Raw genomic sequence first — 19,638 nt, forward strand, 5'->3', positions numbered from 1 at the left:
ACAGAGTTTCTTTTTGTTTCCACCAAGTGCTTTCTATTGGACAATCTTTTCCTCTCCATGTTGTTTTAAAAGTTAAGATTTTTTAAATGCTCTGTGGTATTTGCCCTTCACTTAAGAATCATGCACATGTCTAGTTTTCTTAATTGTTTAAAGGTATTAATACGTATGTGTGTGTGTGTGTGTGTGTGTGTGTGTGTTCAGTCATGTCTGACTCTGAGACTCCATGGACTGTAGCCTGCCAGACTCCTCTGTCCATGAGATTTTCCAGGGAACAATACTGGAGTGAGTTACCATTTCCTAGTCCAGGGGATCTTCCTGACCCAGGGATCAAACCCAAGTCTCCTGTCTGTGTCTTCTGCATTGGCAGGAAGATTCTTTACCACTTGAGCCACCTGGGAAGCCCATTAACTATAACTTCTCCCAAATAAAATGAGAAATTCAGGATGCTGTCAAATTAATTTTGTCACATCTCATCTCCATTGTGTTCAGTTCATTATGTTCAGTCGCTCAGTCGTGTCCGACTCTTTGCAACCCCATGAACCACAGCACGCCAGGCCTCCCTGTCCATCACCAACTCCCGGAGTCCACCAAAACCCATGTCCATCGAGTCGATGATGCCATCCAACCATCTCATCCTCTGTCATCCCCTTCTCCTCCTGCCCTCACTCTTTCCCAGCATCAGGGTCTTTTCAAATGAGTCAGCTCTTCACATCAGGTGACCCAAGTATTGGAGTTTCAGCTTCAATATCAGTCCTTCAAATGAACACTCAGGACTGATCTCCTTTGGATGGACTGGTTGGATCTCCTTGCAGTCCAAGGGACTCTCTAGAGTCTTCTCCAACACCACAGTTCAAAAGCATCAATTCTTCTGCGCTCAGCTTTCTTTATACTCCAACTCTCATATCCATACATGACTACTGGAAAAACCATAGCTTTGACTGGATGGACCTTTGTTGGCAAAGTAATGTCTCTGCTTTTTAATATGCTATCTAGGTTGGTCATAACTTTCCTTCCAAGGAGTAAGCATCTTTTAATTTCATGGCTGCAATCACCCTCTGCAGTGATTTTGGAGCCCCCAAAAATAAAGTCAGCCACTGTTTCCACTGTTTCCCCATCTATTTCCCATGAAGTGATGGAACTGGATGCCATGATCTTAGTTTTCTGAATGTTGAGCTTTAAGCCAACTTTTTCACTCTCCTCTTTCAGTTTCATCAAGAGGCTCTTTAGTTCTTCTTCACTTTCTGCCATAAGGGTGGTGTCATCTGCATATCTGAGATTATTGATGTTTCTTCCAGCTATCTTGATTCCAGCTTGTGCTTCCTCCAGCCCAGCATTTCTCATGATGTACTCTGCATATCAGTTAAATAAGCAGGGTGACAATATACAGCTTTGACGTACTCCTTTTCCTATTTGGAACCAGTCTGTTGTTCCATGTCCAGTCCTAACTGTTGCTTCCTGACCTGCATACAGGTTTCTCAAGAGGCAGGTCAGGTGGCTGTTTATAATTTTAGTTATAGGCTATGCTGCTGCTGCAGCAGCAGTACTTGAATTATGTTTATTTTATTTTTAAGGCATAAGTAAACCTAGCAAAGAAATTTGATCATATTAATTTGCCATATTTCTAGATCTATCATTTGAATTTTTTCTATTCTCATTTAAAGACTTCTTTTGATCAAGTTTCCAATATGGATTCTTGTGTAGCAGACCCTGTAAGGCCTAGTATCCCAAAGAATATTTTTATCATTCCTTCACATTTGAATAACAGTTTAGGTAGGTAAAAATTCTAGGTTCGAAGTTCTTTTCCTCAATATTAAACAATGATAGCTCCATTGCCTTCTTGCATCCAGAATACTATTGAAAAGTTGGATAGCAATCTAACTTTAATTCTTTTATTGTTGATCTATTTTTTCTTTCTGAATCATTTTTAGTATTGTTGGCTTTTTTTAACTAACACAATTTATGTTTTAGGGCAGTTTTAGTTTCACCTAAAACTTGTTGGGAAGTACAGAATTCTCATCTACCTCAATACACCCCCTCTACACACATACATACAGGTACCCCATTATTAATGTTTTGTAACAGTGTGGTTCATTTGTTATAACTGGTGAAGCAATATTGAAGCATTAAAATTCATAGTTTACATTATTGTTCACTCTCTGTATGTTCCACTGATTTTGACAAATGTATATTATTGCTTTTGTTTTCCTTGTCTGAGGAGACATATCCAAAAAAAAGTTACTAAAACCAATGTCAAAAAGTTTACTGCCTGTGTTTCTTCTAGAAGTTTTATGGTTTCTGGTCTTATATTCAAGCCTTTAATCCATTTTGAATATATATTTGTGCATGGTATGAGAGAATAATCCAACTTGATTATTTTGCATGTAGCTATCCAATTTTCCCAACACCATTTACTAAAGAGGCCATCTTTTCTTCATTGTATATTCTTGCCTTTGTCACAGATTAATTTCCATATAAGTGTGGATTAATTTTTCAGATCTCTATTCTGTCCCATTGATTTATATTTGCTTTTGTGCCAGTACCATATAGTTTTGATTACTATAGCTTGTAGTATAGTTTGAAATAGGAAGTGTGATACCTCCAGCTTTGCTCTTCCTCAAGATTGTTTTGGCTATTTGGGGTCTTTTATGTTTCCATATAAATTTTAGAATTATTTGAGTTCTGTGAAAAATTAGTATTTTAATAGAGGCTGCATTGAATCTGTTGATTGCTTTGGGTAGTACAGTAATTTTAACAATATTAATTCTTCCAATCATGAACAAGGTATATTTTTCCATCTTCAATTTCTTTCATCAGTGTCTTATAGGCTTCCAAGTACAGATCTTTTATTTCCTTCATTAGATTTATTCAAAGGTATTTTATTCTTTTTCACGTGATTTCAAACAGGATTGTTTTAATTTCACTTCCTGATAGTTCATTGTTAGTACACAGAAATGCAACAATTATCTGTATATTAATTTTTTATCCTGCAACATTACTGAATTTATTGACATATTCTATGTAGTACATGATATGTAAAGTGTCATGCCACATGCCTCTTGTTCTTCCCAATTTGGATTCCTTTTACTTCTTTTTCTTGTCTAATAGCTGTGACTAGGACTTCTGTGTGTTGAAGTGTTAATCACTCAGTCATGTCTGACTCTCTGTGGCCCCATGGAATGTAGCCCACCAGGCTTCTCTGTCCACAGAATTCTCCAGGCAAGAATACTGAAGTGGGTTGCTATTTCATTCTCCAGGGGGTCTTCCCAACCCAGGGATTGAACCTGGGTCTCCCACATTGCAGTCAGACTCTTTACTGACTGAGCTACCAGAGAAGCGAAACTTTACCAAAAAATGAACAAATATTCCAGATATAGGAAAGCAGAGTTAGGCTAAGAAAGGGCCACCAGATAGGGTCATTTGGAGTTCATTGTTGAGTTTTTACATAACCTTTCAGTAGAATGGTAGAAACAGACCAGTTCAAGCAACAAATGCCTATTGAGGATCCACTATTTTAAGATACAGTCTTCACATTCTGACTATTCTCTTCAAACATAAGCTGTCTTAAGGAGAGTACTTAGTTGTAAACTGTAGACTACTTAATAAAGACTTTAGGTATATATGAAAGCTTTCCTCAAAGAGAATGCAGGTGGGAATGTAACATTGATAGGTCTTGAAATGATGGGGTCAAGATACAGAAGACTACAAAAGCCTTTTGGATCATTAAAAATAATTGAAGATTTTCTTCATGAAAGGAAATGTGGTTATAATGGTTAATTTTATGTGTCTACATGACTGAGCAACAGGGCACCCAGATATTTGGTCAAACATTATTCTGGGTGTTTCTGTGAGGGTGTTATTGGATGAATGAGATTAAAATTTGAATTGGTAGACTGAGTAAAACCAATTGTTCTCCCTAATGTGGGTGGGCCTAATCCAATCAGTTGAAAGTCTGATTACAACAAAAATACTGATCCACCAATAAGAAAGTTCTTCCTCTCTAACTGCCTTTGAACTGGGACATCATCTTTTTTCATGCATTAGGACTTGAACTGAAACACTGGCTCTTCCCGGGTCTCAAGAGTGTTGGTCTTCCAATTATAAACCATTAGCTTCATGGTTCTTATGCCTTTGAATTCAGACTAGAACTATGGCAAAGGCTTTCCTGAGTCTCCAGCTTGCCATCTCACCCTGCAGATCTTGGGACTTGCCTGCCATGATAATCATGTGAGCCAATTCATATATATATAGATATACATACATCCTATTGGTTCTGTTTCTCTGGAGAACTGAGAGTAACACAAAAGTGGGCCTAAGTTCTCAAATTAAAATGAAAATTTTCTATCAAAAACAGTTTTGCTTGTATAATACATACTGTCACAAAATATTTGGGCAACTTAAAAAAAAAAAACAAAAAACTAATGCTTAAGTCTTTCCACACATGGAAATATTCTGTCTTGGGGAAATCAGATTTGTAAAGTTATTTAAACTAAAATGTTAATATACCAGAAAGTCTGTTACTGGTCACATTTTCCTTCCATTTAACAGATAACTTTGTACCACATCTTGATATGAGACAATATACATATAGTTTCATTCAGTTCAGTTCAGTTCAGTCGCTCAGTCATGTCCGACTCTTTGTGACCTCATGGACTGCAGCACACCAGGCTTTCCTGTCCATCACCAACTCCCGGAGCTTATTCAAACTCATGTCCATTGAGTTGGTGACGCCATCCAACCATCTCATCCTCTGTCATCCCCCTTCTCCTCTTGCCTTCAATCTTTCCCAGCATCAGGGTCTTTTCCAGTGAGTCAGTTCTTCTCATCAGGTGGCCAAAGTATTGGACTTTTAGCTTCAACATCAGTCCTTCCAATGAATATTCAGGACTATTTCCTTTAGGATGGACTGGTTGGATCTCCTTGCAGTCCAAGGGACTCTCAAGAGTCTTCTCCAACACCACAGTTCAAAAGCATCAATTCTTCGGTGCTCAGCTTTCTTTATATAGTACAACTCTCACATCCATACATGACTACTGGAAAAACCATAGCTTTGACTAGACAGACCTTTGTTTGCAAAGTAATGTCTCTGCTTTTTAATATGCTATCTAGGTTGGTCATAGCTTTTCTTCCGAGGAGCAAGCATCTTTTAGTTAGAATCAATTTGCTGGAATTCTATTCCAAGTTTTTTTTTAACTTTTCTTCCTTTTTTTGGCATCTTGGTTGTTTCATAAATATAATTTTATTTATTTATTGGCTCTGCTGGATCTTCACTGCAGTGTGGGCTTTTCTCTAGTTGCAGCAAGCCAGGGCTACTCTCTAATTGCAGTGCACGGGTTTCTCATTGTGGTGGCTTCTTTTGTTGCAGAGCACAGGCTCTAGGGCACATGGGCTTCAGTAGTTGTAGCACGTGGACTCAGTAGTTGCAGCTCCCAGGCCCTAGAGCACAGGCTCAATACTTGTGGTGCATGGGCTTAGCTGCTCTGTGGCATGTGGGATCTTCCCAGATCAGGGATTGAATGCATGTCTCCTGCATTGGCAGGTGGATTATCTACCACTGAATCATGAGGGAAGCCCTGGCATCTTGTTTTCACCTTAGGTTAGGTTCTTCATTTGTATGCAATGATCATCAACATAAACACACACTTCATAAAAATTTTCTGAAAGTATTAAACAATATTACATATGAACTAAATGGAACATTCTTTTCTTCTTTAATTCCTAGCCTCTCACTCAAGATTATTTTCATGACAATTTAAAACCCCTATTTGGAGATGGGGCTAATGCTGGTGGTGGTAGTGGTAGTAATGAAGAAACATGCCCGAACTCAAGACAGACAAAACCATTTTTACCCCTGGAAAAGAAAAATTATAAAAATTTTTTAAGTGGATGGGCCATATTTTTCTTCAAGTATCATGGACGATTTTATTGTTTGCTGTTGAAAATTAGATCTCAATAATTTATGCTGTTTTTTAATGTTGTATACCACATATTTAAGTTTAATAAACTAGAAAATGAAGGCTAAAGATAACTGTCAGTTTAACTACTTAAATATATTTCACCTTGAAAAGAGATCACAATTCTAGAACATTCAAATTGATACATATTAATACAAATTATAATCTTCCTTTTTTTAAATTTATTTATTTATCTATTTTTTACTTTACAATATTGTATTAGTTTGCCATACATTGACATGAATCCGCCATGGGTGTACATGTGTTCCCCTTCCAGAACCCCCCTCCCACGTCCCTCCCCATCCCATCCCTCTGGGTGATCCCAGTGCAACAGCCCTGAGCACCCTGTATCATGCATCAAACCTGGACTGGCGATTCGTTTCACATATGATAATTTACATGCTTCAATGCCATTCTCCCACGTCAGCCCACCCTCAACCTCTCCCATAGAGTCCAAAAGACTGTTCTATACATCTGTGTCTCTTTTGCTGTCTCGCATACAGGGTTATCTTTAGCAATTTATTAAATTCCATGTATATGCGTTAGTATACTGTATTGGTATTTTTCTTTCTGGCTTACTTCACTCTGTATAATAGGCTCCAATTTCTTCCACCTCATTAGAACTGATTCAAATGGATTCTTTTTAATGGCTGAGTAATACTCCATTGTGTACATGTGCCACAGCTTCCTTATCCATTCATCTACTGATGGACATCTAGGTTGCTTCCATGTCCTGGCTATTATAAACTGTGCTGTGATGAACATTGGGGTACACGTGTCACTTTCAATTCTGGTTTCCTCACTGTCTATGCCCAGCAGTGGGATTGCTGGGTCATATGGCAGTTCTGTTTCCAGTTTTTTGAGGAATCTTCACATTGTTCTCCATAGTGGCTGTACTAATTTGCATTCTCACCAACTGTGTAATACAGTTCCCTTTTCTCCACACCCTTTCCAGCATTTATTGCTTGTAGACTTTTGGATAGCAGCCATTCTGACTGGTATGAAATGGTACCTCATTGTGGTTTTGATTTGCATTTCTCTGATAATGAGTGATGTTGAGCATCTTTTCATGTGTTTGTTAGCCATCTGTATGTCTTCTTTGGAGAAATGTCTGTTTAGTTCTTTGGCCCACTTTTTGATTGGGTCGTTTATTTTTCTGGAATTGAGCTGCAGGAGTTGCTTGTATATTTTTGAGATTAACTCTTTGTCAGTAGCTTCATTTGCTGTTATTTTCTCCCACTCTGAAGGCTGTCTTTTCACCTTGCTTATAGTTTCCTTTGTTGTGCAGAAGCTTTTAATTTTAATTAGGTCCCATTTGTTTATTTTTGCTTTTATTTCCAATATTTTGGAAAGTGTGTCATAGAAGATCCTGCTATGGTTAATGTCAGAGAGTATTTTGCCTATGTTTTCCTCTAGGAGTTTTATAGTTTCTGGTCTTACGTTTAGATCTTTAATCCATTTTGAGTTTATTTTTGTGTATGGTGTTCGAAAGTGTTCTAGTTTCATTCTTTTACAAGTGGTTGACCAGTTTTCCCAGCACCACTTGTTAAAGAGATTTTCTTTCTCCATTGTATATTCTTGCCTCCTTTGTCGAAGATAAGGGGTCCACGGGTGCGTGGATTTATCTCTGGGCTTTCTATTTTGTTCCATTGATCTATATTTCTGTCTTTGTGCCAGTACCATACTTTCTTGATGACTGTGGCTTTATAGTAGAGCCTGAGGTCAGGCAGGTTGATTCCTCCTGTTCCATTCTTCTTTCTCAAGATTGCTTTGGCTATTCGAGGTTTTTTTGTATTTCCATACAAATTGTGAAATTATTTGTTCTAGTTCTGTGAAAAATACCGTTGGTAGCCTGATAGGGATTGCATTGAATCTATAGATTGCTTTGGGTAGTATACTCATTTTCACTATATTGATTCTCCCGATCCATGAACACGGTATTTATCTCCCTCTATTTGTGTCCTCTTTGATTTCTTTCATCAGTGTTTTATAGTTTTCTATATATAGGTCTTTTGTTTCTTTAGGTAGATATATTCCTAAGTATTTTATTCTTTTTGTTGCAATGGTGAATGGAATTGTTTCCTTAATTTTTCTTTCTGTATTCTCATTGTTAATGTATAGGAATGCAAGGGATTTCTGTGTGTTAATTTTATATCCTGCAACTTTACTATATTCATTGATTAGCTCTAGTAATTTTCTGATGGAGTCTTTAGGGTTTTCTATGTAGAGGATCATGTCATCTGCAAACAGTGAGAGTTTTACTTCATCTTTTCCAATCTGGATTCCTTTTCTTTCTTTTTCTGCTCTGATTGCTGTGGTCAAAACTTCCAAAACTATGATGAATAGTCGTGGTGAGAGTGGGCACCCTTGTCTTGTTCCTGACTTTAGGGAAATGCTTTCAATTTTTCGCCATTTAGGATAATGTTTGCTGTGGGTTTGTCATATATAGCTTTTATTCTGTTGAGGTATCTTCCTTCTATTCCTGCTTTTTGGAGGGTTTTTATCATAAATGGATGTTGAATTTTGTCAAAGGCTTTCTCTGCATCTATTGAAATAATCATATGGTTTTTATTTTTCAATTTGTTAATGTGGTGTATTACATTGATTGATTTGTGGATAATGAAGAATCCTTGCATCCTTGGAATAAAGCCCACTTGGTCATGATGTATGATCTTTTTAATATGTTGTTGGATTCTGTTTGCTAGGATGTTGTTAAGGATTTTTGCATGTATGTTCATCAGTGATATTGGCCTGTAGTTTTCTTTTTTTGTGGCATCTTTGTCAGGTTTTGTTATTAGGGTGATGGTGGCCTCATAGAATGAGTTTAGAAGTATACCTTCCTCTTCAATTTTCTGGAAGAGTTTGAGTAGGATAGGTGTTAGCTCTTCTCTAAATTTTTGGTAGAATTCAGCTGTGAGGCCATCTGGTCCTGGGCTTTTGTTTGTTGGAAGATTTCTGATTACAGTTTCAATTTCTGTGGTGTGATGGGTCTGTTGAGATTTTCCATTTCTTCCTGGTTCAGTTTTAGAAAGTTGTACTTTTCCATGAATTTATCCATTTCTTCCAAGTTGTCCATTTTATTGGCATATAGTTGCTGTTAATAGTCTCTCATGATCCTTTGTATTTCTGTGTTGTCTGTTGTGATCTCTCTGTTTTCATTTCTAATTTTGTTGATTTGATTTTTCTCCCTTTGTTTCTTGATAAGTCTGGCTAATGGCTTGTCAATTTTATTTATCTTCTCAAAGAACCAGCTTTTGGCTTTGTTGATTTTTGCTATGGTCTCTTTTGTTTCTTTTGCATTTATTTCTGCCCTAATTTTTAAGATTTCTTCCCTTCTACTAACCCTGGGGTTCTTCATTTCTTCCTTTTCCAGTTGCTTTAGATGTAGAGTTAGGTTATTTATTTGACCTTTTTTCTTGTTTCTTGAGGTAAGCCTGTATTGCTATGAATCTTCCCCTTAGCACTGCTTTTACAATGTCCCATAGGTTTTTTGGTTGTCACGTTTTCAATTTCATTCGTTTCTATGCATATTTTGATTTCTTTTTTGATTTCTTCTGTGATTTGTTGGTTATTCAGCAGCGTGTTGTTCAGCCTCCATATGTTGGCCTTTTTAATAGTTTTTCTTCTGTAATTGACATCTAATCTTACTGCATTGGTCAGAAAAGATGCTTGGAATGATTTCAAATTTTTTGAATTTACCAAGGCTAGATTTATGGCCCAGGATGTGATCTATTCTGGAGAAGGTTCCGTGTGCGCTTGAGAAAAAGGTGAAACTCATTGTTTTGGGGTGAAATGTCCTATAGATATCAATTAGGGCTAACTGGTCTATTGTATCATTTAAAGTTTGGGTTTCCCTGTTAATTTTCTGTTTAGTTGATCTGTCCATAGGTGTGAGTGAGGTATTAAAGTCTCCCACTATTATTGTGTTATTGTTAATTTCTCCTTTCATACTTGTTAGCAATTGCCTTACATATTGTGGTGATCCTATGTTGGGTGCATATATATTTATAATTATTATATCTTCTTCTTGGATTGATCCTTTGATCATTATGTAGTGTCCATCTTTGTCTCTTTTTACCGCCTTTGTTTTAAAGTCTATTTTATCTGATATGAATATTGCTACTCCTGCTTTCTTTTGGTCTCTATTTGCATGAAATATCTTTTTCCAGCCCTTCACTTTCAGTCTGTATGTGTCCCTTGTTTCGAGGTGGGTCTCTTGTAGACAACATATATAGGGGTCTTGTTTTTGTATCCATGCAACCAGTCTTTGTCTTTTGGTTGATGCATTCAACCCATTTACATTTAAGGCAATTATTGATAAGTATGATCCTGTTGCCATTTACTTTGTTGTTTCGGGTTCGAGATTATACACCCTTTCTGTGTTTCCTGTCTAGAGAAGATCATTTAGCATTGGTTGGAGAGCTGGTTTGATGGTGCTGAATTCTCTCAGCTTTTGCTTGTCTGTAAAGCTTTTGATTTCTCCTTCATATTAGAATGAGATCCTTGCTGGGTACAGTAATCTGGGTTGTAGGTTTTTCTCTTTCATCACTTTAAGTATGTCCTGCCATTCCCTTCCGGCCTGAAGAGTTTCTATTGAAAGATTAGCTGTTATCCATATGGGAATCCCCTTGTGTGTTATTTGTTGTTTTTCCCTTGCTGCTTTTAATATTTTTTCTTTGTGTTTGATCTTTGTTAATTTGATTAATATGTGTCTTGGGGTGTTTTGTCTTGGGTTTATCCTGTTTGGGATAGAAAGGGAGAGAAAGCAGTCAAGCCAGTGATCTCTCTCCTAAGTAAAACTGGGTACTGAAGATTGGGTTCTTAAAGATACAAAGTTGATAACAAATACCAAAAAGCAAAGATTAAAAATTTAGAGTAGAAGTTAGATTCTCAAAAATACAATGTTAAAAAAAAGAAAAAATAGAAAAAAAAAGTCACAAAAATTATAATATATATATATATATATGAAGTTTGCTTTAAAAATGGTGTCTTTTTGGTTTTTTTTTTCAAGGTAATGGTTATAAAAATGAAAATTGAAGGAGTAATAGGGGACTTAAAAATAAAAAAATAAAAGAATTAAAAATAATAATAATAAAAGTTTAAAAAATTTTTTAAATGATAATAGTAAAAACATATCTAGGACTTTCTCTGGAGCTGTTGCAGACAGTGTAGGGTCAGTTCATTTTCAGATAGTTCCTTGGTCCGGCTTGTACATCTCAAAGTCTATAGGCCCCTTCCTATGTAGTTGGTGCTAAGTACAGGGTTTTAATCTATTACACCTGTCACTTCCAAAGCGGTTCCGTCTGTTTACTTTAGCTTCTTCTGTTTGCTGGTCTCTTCAGTGTCTAATTTCCACCCTGACACAAGAGGGGCAGTGGTGGTCACTTTTTTTAGTCTCACTTGTTCAGTCGTGCTGTGGGGAGGGAGGAACACTGCAAACAAATATCACTGGCATGTGCTCACAGTGATTCAGCCACACTGGGTTTGCCCCTGCTCACGGCATGTGTGCTTTCCCAGTCTACACTGCTCAGGCTCTAGGTTGCTCTGCTGGGAACTGTCTGAGGTGGACCCCTGGGGTTGCCTGTATTTCCCAGGTCTAAGCCATTCAGGTTCAGGTTCTCGGGTACTCCACAAAGGCGCAGACTTGGTTGAGCCTGGGTTTTGTGCCCTTCCCAGGTCCGAGCAGCTCAAGTGACCAAGTGTTTGGTTAGCGCGGTGGGGGCTGTGACTTTTCCCCTCCCCCATCCCAGCCATTTGGTTTTATGGGTGTACAATGGGCACACCTTCTCAGGTACACCATGTGTCTCTTCTGGGGAGCTGATCTCTGGCTGCGACCCTCCAGGTGGGTGTCGACCTTCCAGAATCCCAAGAAGTCTTAGTTAGCAATGAGGTCTGCTTGCAGTTTGGTATAGGATGCCTCTGTGGTGCCGCGATTCCCTCCTTCCGGCTCTGGCTGCCCTCGCCTGCCCATCTCCGGTGGGGGATGGGCTGGTCCACAGCCAGCTAGCTCTGCTCAGTCCTTTGTTCTATGAGCGGCCTGGCGGTGTCTTAGATTAAGGCTTTTCATGCGATAGCTATCCCACAGTCCGGGTTGCTATCTCAAGCTAATTCCCTCAGATTGCTCTCGGGGCATTCAGGCCCAGTCCTTACCCAGAGCAACGCAACCCGCCCCTCCCTGTCCAGCCCCCGCTTGCTAGTGGGGATGCTCGCGTGTGGGCTGCGGCTCTGCTGGGAGTTGCTGTTAGGTACGTAATCTGTGGGTTTTAATTATTTATTTATTTTTCCTCCCGGTTATTTTGCCCTCTGAGATTCTATGGCTCGCCACAGACCCGCCGGAGAGAGTGTTTCCTGGTGTTTGGAAACTTCTCTCTTTTTTAAGACTCCCTTCCCGGGACGGATCTCCATCCCTACCTCTTTTGTCTCTCTTTTTATCTTTTATCTTTTGTCCTACCTCCTTTCGAAGACAATGGGCTGCCTTTCTCGGTGCCTGATGTTCTCTACCAGCATTCAGAAGTTGTTTTGTGGAATTTGCTCGGCGTCTAAATGTTCTTTCGATGAATTTGTGGGGGAGAAAGTGGTCTCCCCATCCTATTCCTCCGCCATCTTAGGACCACCTCCCCCAAATTATAATCTTTCTACTTCATTCTTAATTTTCTAGCATTGTAAAAGATATACACCATAAAATCAGACAGTAAAATGATATTTGCCATAACAGCATTCTTGAGATGGCATATTAAGACACTTGTATAAAATGTTATGAGATGAAATGTGAGAGGTACAGTGCTAAGCCAAAGAGATCAGCTGAATGGTCAACATTCTTCTGCAATGTCCTCCCAAACTCCTATCTCATTCAAGCCTCTAAACAAGTCTAAACAAGCCTGCATATTTAGCATGACCACTTCTTAAGTTCAGCTAAAGAAGGACCATATTCATCTTATTTCATCTTTGTTGCTATGTCACCTCAAGTCATTTTAGAAGGCTGGACGCATATCATGACAATTCTACTTATGTTTCTAAAAATGATAGATCTTGTCTAGAATTGCCTTTAGTTTATGTAGAACAATAAAAATTAACTGTTAGTAAATATTCATTCTTAGAGTATATTTGAACTTTAGAAATTATAAAAGGCATTCAAACTCAAGTCTGAAGAGAGAGTTGGTAAGCAATATGGGGTCAAACCTGAAATACTAACTACTTAATAATTGTTTTATCCATGCATACTTGAATCCTTGGAAAATGTGCCACAGTGGATGATCCAAATCTTCTCTAGTTTCATTAAATTTCAAACCTTCCCCAGAGCTTTCATGATCAATGATCTGATTTCCTAGTCCACTGGGAAGATGTCAGGTTGTTCAACTTCACTTCAGTTGAGTCCAACTCTCTGTGAACCTATGGACCATAGGCAGGCTCCTCTGTCCATGGGATTCCCCAGGCAGGAATACCAGAGTGGGTTGCCGAGCTCTCTTCCAGGGGATCTTTCCAACCCAGGGATCAAACCTGCGTCTCTTAGGTTTACCTGCACTGGCAGGCAGGTTCTTTACCACAAGCACCACCCTGTTCAATATTACTACTATTAATGTCATGATTTCTCTGAATCCACATTCCCAACTCCCCTCCTAAAATTAGCTTCTCCCCTGGGCCTTTTGAGCATAGTGCATACACAAGCACACCGTCCACAACTTTCTAATGTAAACATTTCATTGCTACCTTTGCAGAGAAGCACACAATCATTCTGCTTGCAATTTAAAACTAACCACACATAGAATCACACAAGCCTGAAATATGTAAGTGGGAAGAGGTCTTCTTAGAAGTCCACTAATCTTGTCCTCCACATTTAATGATGAAGAACCTAGGATCTAAGGAGTATGACTTACCTAACGCCAAGTCAATTAGTAATATTGCTGAGATCAGATCTTACTGCTTATCATTCTGTAACTACTACTATTGCTACTTCTTTTGCTTTATATTGCTTCTTTAAATGATTCAGAACAATAAAGGGGTACAAACAGTCACTGGGAGAACACAGATGGTTTCATTCTAAATATTGTGAAGAGAATAAAGCATCAAACACTGTAATAACTTTGTTATTATTTTTCAGTGCTCCTTTCCCCAAAATATATCCTTACAGAAAGCTTTGGCAGACACAGTCACAATTTGCTCCAGTCTTTGTGACTGGCCAAATTTCCTCAAACTAAGTAGATTCCAATATTCTCAAAGTGAGTGTTGAATGTGCTACTTAAAATAAGAACAATAGATCGATAAAGGTCTATTAATCTGAAAGCTTGCATTGTTTTTCACCAATAAAACTGACAGCTTCATGCAAACATGTGATGCTCAAGTTGTTAGAATTTATTCTCATGACAGAAAAATCAAAGACATTTCTTCAGAAACCCTCAAGTAACTTTTGTGAGGCTCTGCAATGTCTTGAGTGATAGAGGAAAAGTGATAATTTAATCTCCATTAAAAGTAAAATTTGAAGAAACAGCAGATCAAAGCACTTTAGTCAGGCAGATGAAAACTAGAGTTTTTGGCTTCTGCTTCATTCTTTTTCCCTTCCACCAACAGGAAAGAAATACTATATTAAAGATTCATAGTATATAGAAAGAAAAGGCATGAAACTTTCAGTAGAATCTAGTATAACTGTAGCTATGCTTTCATGAAACAAGCAAAAGACAATCTAGGTATTTACAAAGCTGGCAAATGCTCAAAAGCATTTGTGTAAGACATTAACATTAAAAAGAAAAGGCAACCTCAAATTTCACCAAGCCTTATGAATTAGGAATATCATTTTAAAATGTGCAGTAGAAAATCCAAAGCTGAATGAGCTCACTCTAAGAAGAGGGGTTGGGGGGACTTGGCTTTCATTGCTATCAAGAAGAAGACCATAGAACATAAATAGAACTAGACAGCCATCTCGCAGATCTCCAAGGATCTACCCACTGTAAGCAAGTGAAAGCTGAAGGAATACAATAGGGATGTATTGAGGTTGATTGCTTCTAATCATATCCTTTCGACAACCTACATTTATTTCATTTAATTTATTACTTTAATATGGCTAGTGTTTGTCTTTTATAAGTATTGAAGGTGAAGAGGAAGGTGTATAGATTACAGTAAGTTTAATTTACAGGGAAAATAAATTTCAGAGGTTATGTTTTGGGTCCAGATGTATAAAGTACTGCATAGGAAACAATATTTAAAAGGTCTTGCAAAAGAGAAAGAAGAGGTGTGATAAAATTTAGACTATTTTAATCTAACATATGCCAGCAAATATGGAAAACTCAGCAGTGGCCACAGGACTGGAAAAGGTCAGTTTTCATTCCAATCCCAAAGAAAGGCAATGCCAAAGAATGCTCAAACTACCGCACAATTTCACTCATCTCATACTCTAGTAAAGTAATGCTTAAAATTCTCCAAACCAGGCTTTAGCAATACGTGAACCGTGAACTTCCAGATGTTCAAGCTGGTTTTAGAAAAGGCAGAGGAACCAGAGATCAAATTGCCAACATCCGCTGTATTATCGAAAAAGCAAGAGAGTTCCAGAAAAACACCTACCTCTGCTTTATTGACTATGCCAAAGCCTTTGACTGTGTGGATCACAATAAACTGTGGAAAATTCTGAAAGAGATTGGCATACCAGACCACCTGACCTGCCTCTTGAGAAACCTGTATGCAGGTCAAGAAGCAACAGTTAGAACTGGACATGGAACAGACTAGTTCTGAATAGGAAAGGGAGTACGTCAAGGCTGTATATTGTCACCCTGCTTATTCAACTTATATGCAGAGTACATCATGAGAAATGCTGGGCTGGATGAAGCACAAGCTGGAATCAAGATTGCCAGGAGAAATATCAATAACCTCAGATATGCAGATGACACCACCCTTATGGCAGAAAGCGAAGAAGAACTAAAGAGCCTCTTGATGAAAGTGAAAGAGGAGAGTGAAAAAGTTGGCTTAAAGCTCAACATTCAGGAAACTGAGATCATAGCATCCGGTCCCATCACTTCATGGTAGATAGATGGGCAAACAGTGGAAACAGTGGCTGACTTTGTTTTTCTGGGCTCCAAAATCACTGCAGGTGGTGATTGCAGCCATGAAATTAAAAGACACTCACTCCTTGGAAGGAAAGTTATGACCAACCTAGACAGCATATTAAAAAGCAGAGACATTACTTTGCCAACAAAGGTCCATTTAGTCAAGGCTATGGTTTTTCCAGTGGTCATGTGTGGATGTGAGAGTTGGATGGTGAAGAAAGCTGAGCGCCGAAGAATTGATGCTTTTGAACTGTGGTGTTGGAGAAGACTCTTGAGAGTCCCTTGGACTGCAAGGAGATCCAACCAGTCCATCCTAAAAGAGATTAGTCCTGGGTGTTCATTGGAAGGACTGATGTTGAAGCTGAAACTCCAATACTTTGGCCACCTGATGCGAAGAGCCAACTCATTTGAAAAGACCCCATGCTGGGAAAGATTGAGGGCAGGAGGAGAAGGGGACGACAGAGGATGAGATGGTTGGATGGCATCATCGACTCGATGGACATGGGTTTGGGTGGACTCCAGGAGTTGGTTATGGACAGGGAGGCCTGGCATGCTGTGGTTCATGGGGTTGCAGAGAGTTGGACACGACTGAGCGTCTGAATGGAACTGAACTGAATCTAACATTTAATAATTATCATTTTTTAAAATGTTTATTTCCTTCAAATTTTGACTAGTCCACACAAGAATTCATTAAAATTAAACAAAAGTGATTAGAAATTATAACATTAAATCCTACCCCTTAGGTGGCTGCCATCATCCTATAATTATTCTATGCAAGGTATCATTTGTTTTACTGTGGTAAAGTATATTGATGGGAATTTAGGGCATTTTATCCTAAAATACGGCACACTGACAATATTGAATATTTTAAGTTGAAGAGGTTTGAGAAAAGATAGAAACAAATTGGCCTCTTTGACCACCTCTCTGACATGCTTTTCTCCCCTGAAATAGATAATAAAACCTTTATGTGACAGGTACCCTTCTTATAATTAGAGGAAGTGTTAGTCACTCAGTTGTGTCTGACTCTATGTGACCCCAGGGACTGTAGACTCCTCTGTCCGGGAGGCATTCTCCAGACAAGAATACTGGAGTGGGTAGCCAATCCCTTCTCCAGAGGATCTTCCCAAACAAGGGATCAAACCTGGGTCTCCTGAATTGCAGGTGGATTCTTTACCATCTGAGCCACCAGGGAAGCCCATACCTGGAGGAAAGGAGCATCTTTATCTCAATTAGAAGGGACACCAAGAAGAATCCAAACAAAGAGGCCTTGATAAAATGACCCCCATTTACTAGAGTTACCTCATTTTCCTTAACCTATCACATTCCTCCATGATTTTCCATTCTTTCTCACACCCAGCATAAACTACACAAATCTAACCATTTCCTCAGGTCTTCATTTTCTTATGAAGACTCTCATCTCACATAAACATTCTGCCAAATAAATCTGTATGCTTTTCTCCTGTCCATCTATCTTTATCAGTTTCATTTTCAGACCTAGCCAGGGACCCTAAGAAGGTTGAAAAAAAAATTTTTTACTTTCCTACAATACATAACATAAAATGGACTGTTTTGTAGATGATCATTTTATGCCTATTGCCATTAAAGAGAAATTGGCCTATCCCACACACAAATCATAAGCTACCACATAATCTTTCCTTAGCCAACTTATTGAATTCAACTTTAGCCTTGTTGAGGACCATAAACAAGTATCCATAAATATATTTTAAGCACATTTTTACCATTTTTAAATGATTAAGTATTTTTCAACTTTTATGAATACAAAATTCTATAAAATTTCTTTCAAGATTTGTTATGGGTAGAAATATGCCAGGGACTCCAAATTTACTAGGATTAACATTCAAAATGCCTAAAATGAAAGCATTGCTAGGAGAATATATCCTAACACTCATTACTATGAGAATCCTACAAAAGATTTTACTTGAGTAATATTTTATCTGGGGTGTAAAGTATCAAAAACATAAGAAAAAAATTTCTCAGACATATTCAAATAAACCAGGATCAAGTTTTTTCCCAACATATGTAATTTTCATAATAATAAAGTATCCCTAGTTCAGCATGAAACAAAGAACTAGAGAACCTCTCTGTAGGAAAATTTAGTTTTCTTTACATTTATACCAAGGGAAGCAAAAAGTTTTTGGGGTGTAATGGGTGTGTTTATTATTCTTAGGGTGGTAGTCACATCTCAGGTGAAACATGTCAATAGTTATCAAATTGTACAGTTCAAACAGGACACTTTATCTTCTGTCAATTATACTCTACTAATAAAGCCCAAAAGGAACAAACCTGTGTGTCCAGGGCAAAGTAACCAAGGAGGAAAGAGGTTAAGTAATCATGGCAAAGAGTAGCCAAATCTTGTTCATTGCTGGCCATGCTTGGTAAATATTTTCATTCTAACTTCAGTGAGAAATTATTGGAGAGTTCCAGGCATGGGTCAGATATGACTCGAATTATGGAAGGCACTAAAATGACAGATGTGTGAAACTGGAAAAGACAGTGACCTCCCTCAGTTCAAGTGCTCTTAGGAGAGGGCCATAGGTCCTTAAACTTCCTAAAGTAGCTGCTAATTGTATACATATGTACAGATACACATTTTTAAAAATTAATTTCCATAGTATTCATCAGCTTCTCAAAAATAAATTTGACCACAAAACATAGGAATTTTTCATTTACTTACTCATAAATTAGGTGAAGATATCGAAACCTGGAGAAGTAAAAGGAATTTTTCAAAATCTGAGGTCACAGTTTGATGAGGTCATAAGGGGCTTATGAAGCTAACCACCTTTTCTCTCCTCCCCTCATCTCTCCCTGCCCCAACTGCTGATTCACAGAACATAGATGTCATAGAAGGCTAGGATACAGCATGTGAAGTCAAAGCCTGCTGAATGCTCACCCTCACCCACATCAACAGGGGAGTGTGCCAATGATATGGTCCATAAGAGGCGATAGGCCAGTACAACTACTGGAAAACAGTCCCTTATGACTCTCCCATTAAACTAGTATAACTTTTTAAATCACTTGTGTGTGTATTACTATTAGAATCACAAGCAGTACATCATAAATAATAACCTATTCCTCTTTCAATAATACTGAGCATGCCCTATGCTATAAACCAGAAGAATAATACAGAACAGGCATTTGATAATTCTAGTTTTCTTCCTGTAAGGAAACAACAAATTAGATTCTGCTGTATCCTTCCTAATAGAGATTTCAATAATGTATAAACAAGGCTTCTTAACTAGGAGGCCCTACAGCAAAGTACATTTCACATGGGAAATTTCACATCATCCTTCAGAGATTCCAACAGGTCCTTTCTTCAGCATGACAGGTCCTCAGAATGACAGGTCCTTTCTTCAGCAACCCAGGGAACAAACAGTTTAACCTCAAATTTCTTACTAGCTCTAGGATTTGTGAAACTATCAGGTTATTTTGATAGCTTTAAAAGGTCTCAGGTTACTGAAATAATCCTGCCTTTGTTCAGTCTAAGCATTAAGAATGCACCACCATGGAACCAGTATAAACTGGATTAAAACACTTCAGAAAGTCATCTTTGGAAAAAGCATGAGAATACAACAAAAGGTACACCTGGGAGTCCTCTTCCATACCTATCAGATGTGTGAGATTGGCTACAGTAAAAT

At 38.1% G+C, this 19,638-nt stretch overlaps 1 long non-coding RNA gene across 1 annotated transcript in view; it reads right to left on the reverse strand.

Moving 5' to 3' along the window:
- LOC145536424 (uncharacterized) overlaps window positions 1–19,638 on the reverse strand; it is a 234,811-nt gene that overhangs the window by 203,399 nt on the left and 11,774 nt on the right. The window lies entirely within an intron of this gene.

The sequence above is a fragment of the Giraffa tippelskirchi genome, chromosome X, assembly GCF_054371585.1.
Source record: "Giraffa tippelskirchi isolate mGirTip1 chromosome X, T2T-mGirTip1v1.2.pri, whole genome shotgun sequence".
In the NCBI taxonomy this organism is placed as follows: Eukaryota; Metazoa; Chordata; class Mammalia; order Artiodactyla; family Giraffidae; genus Giraffa; species Giraffa tippelskirchi.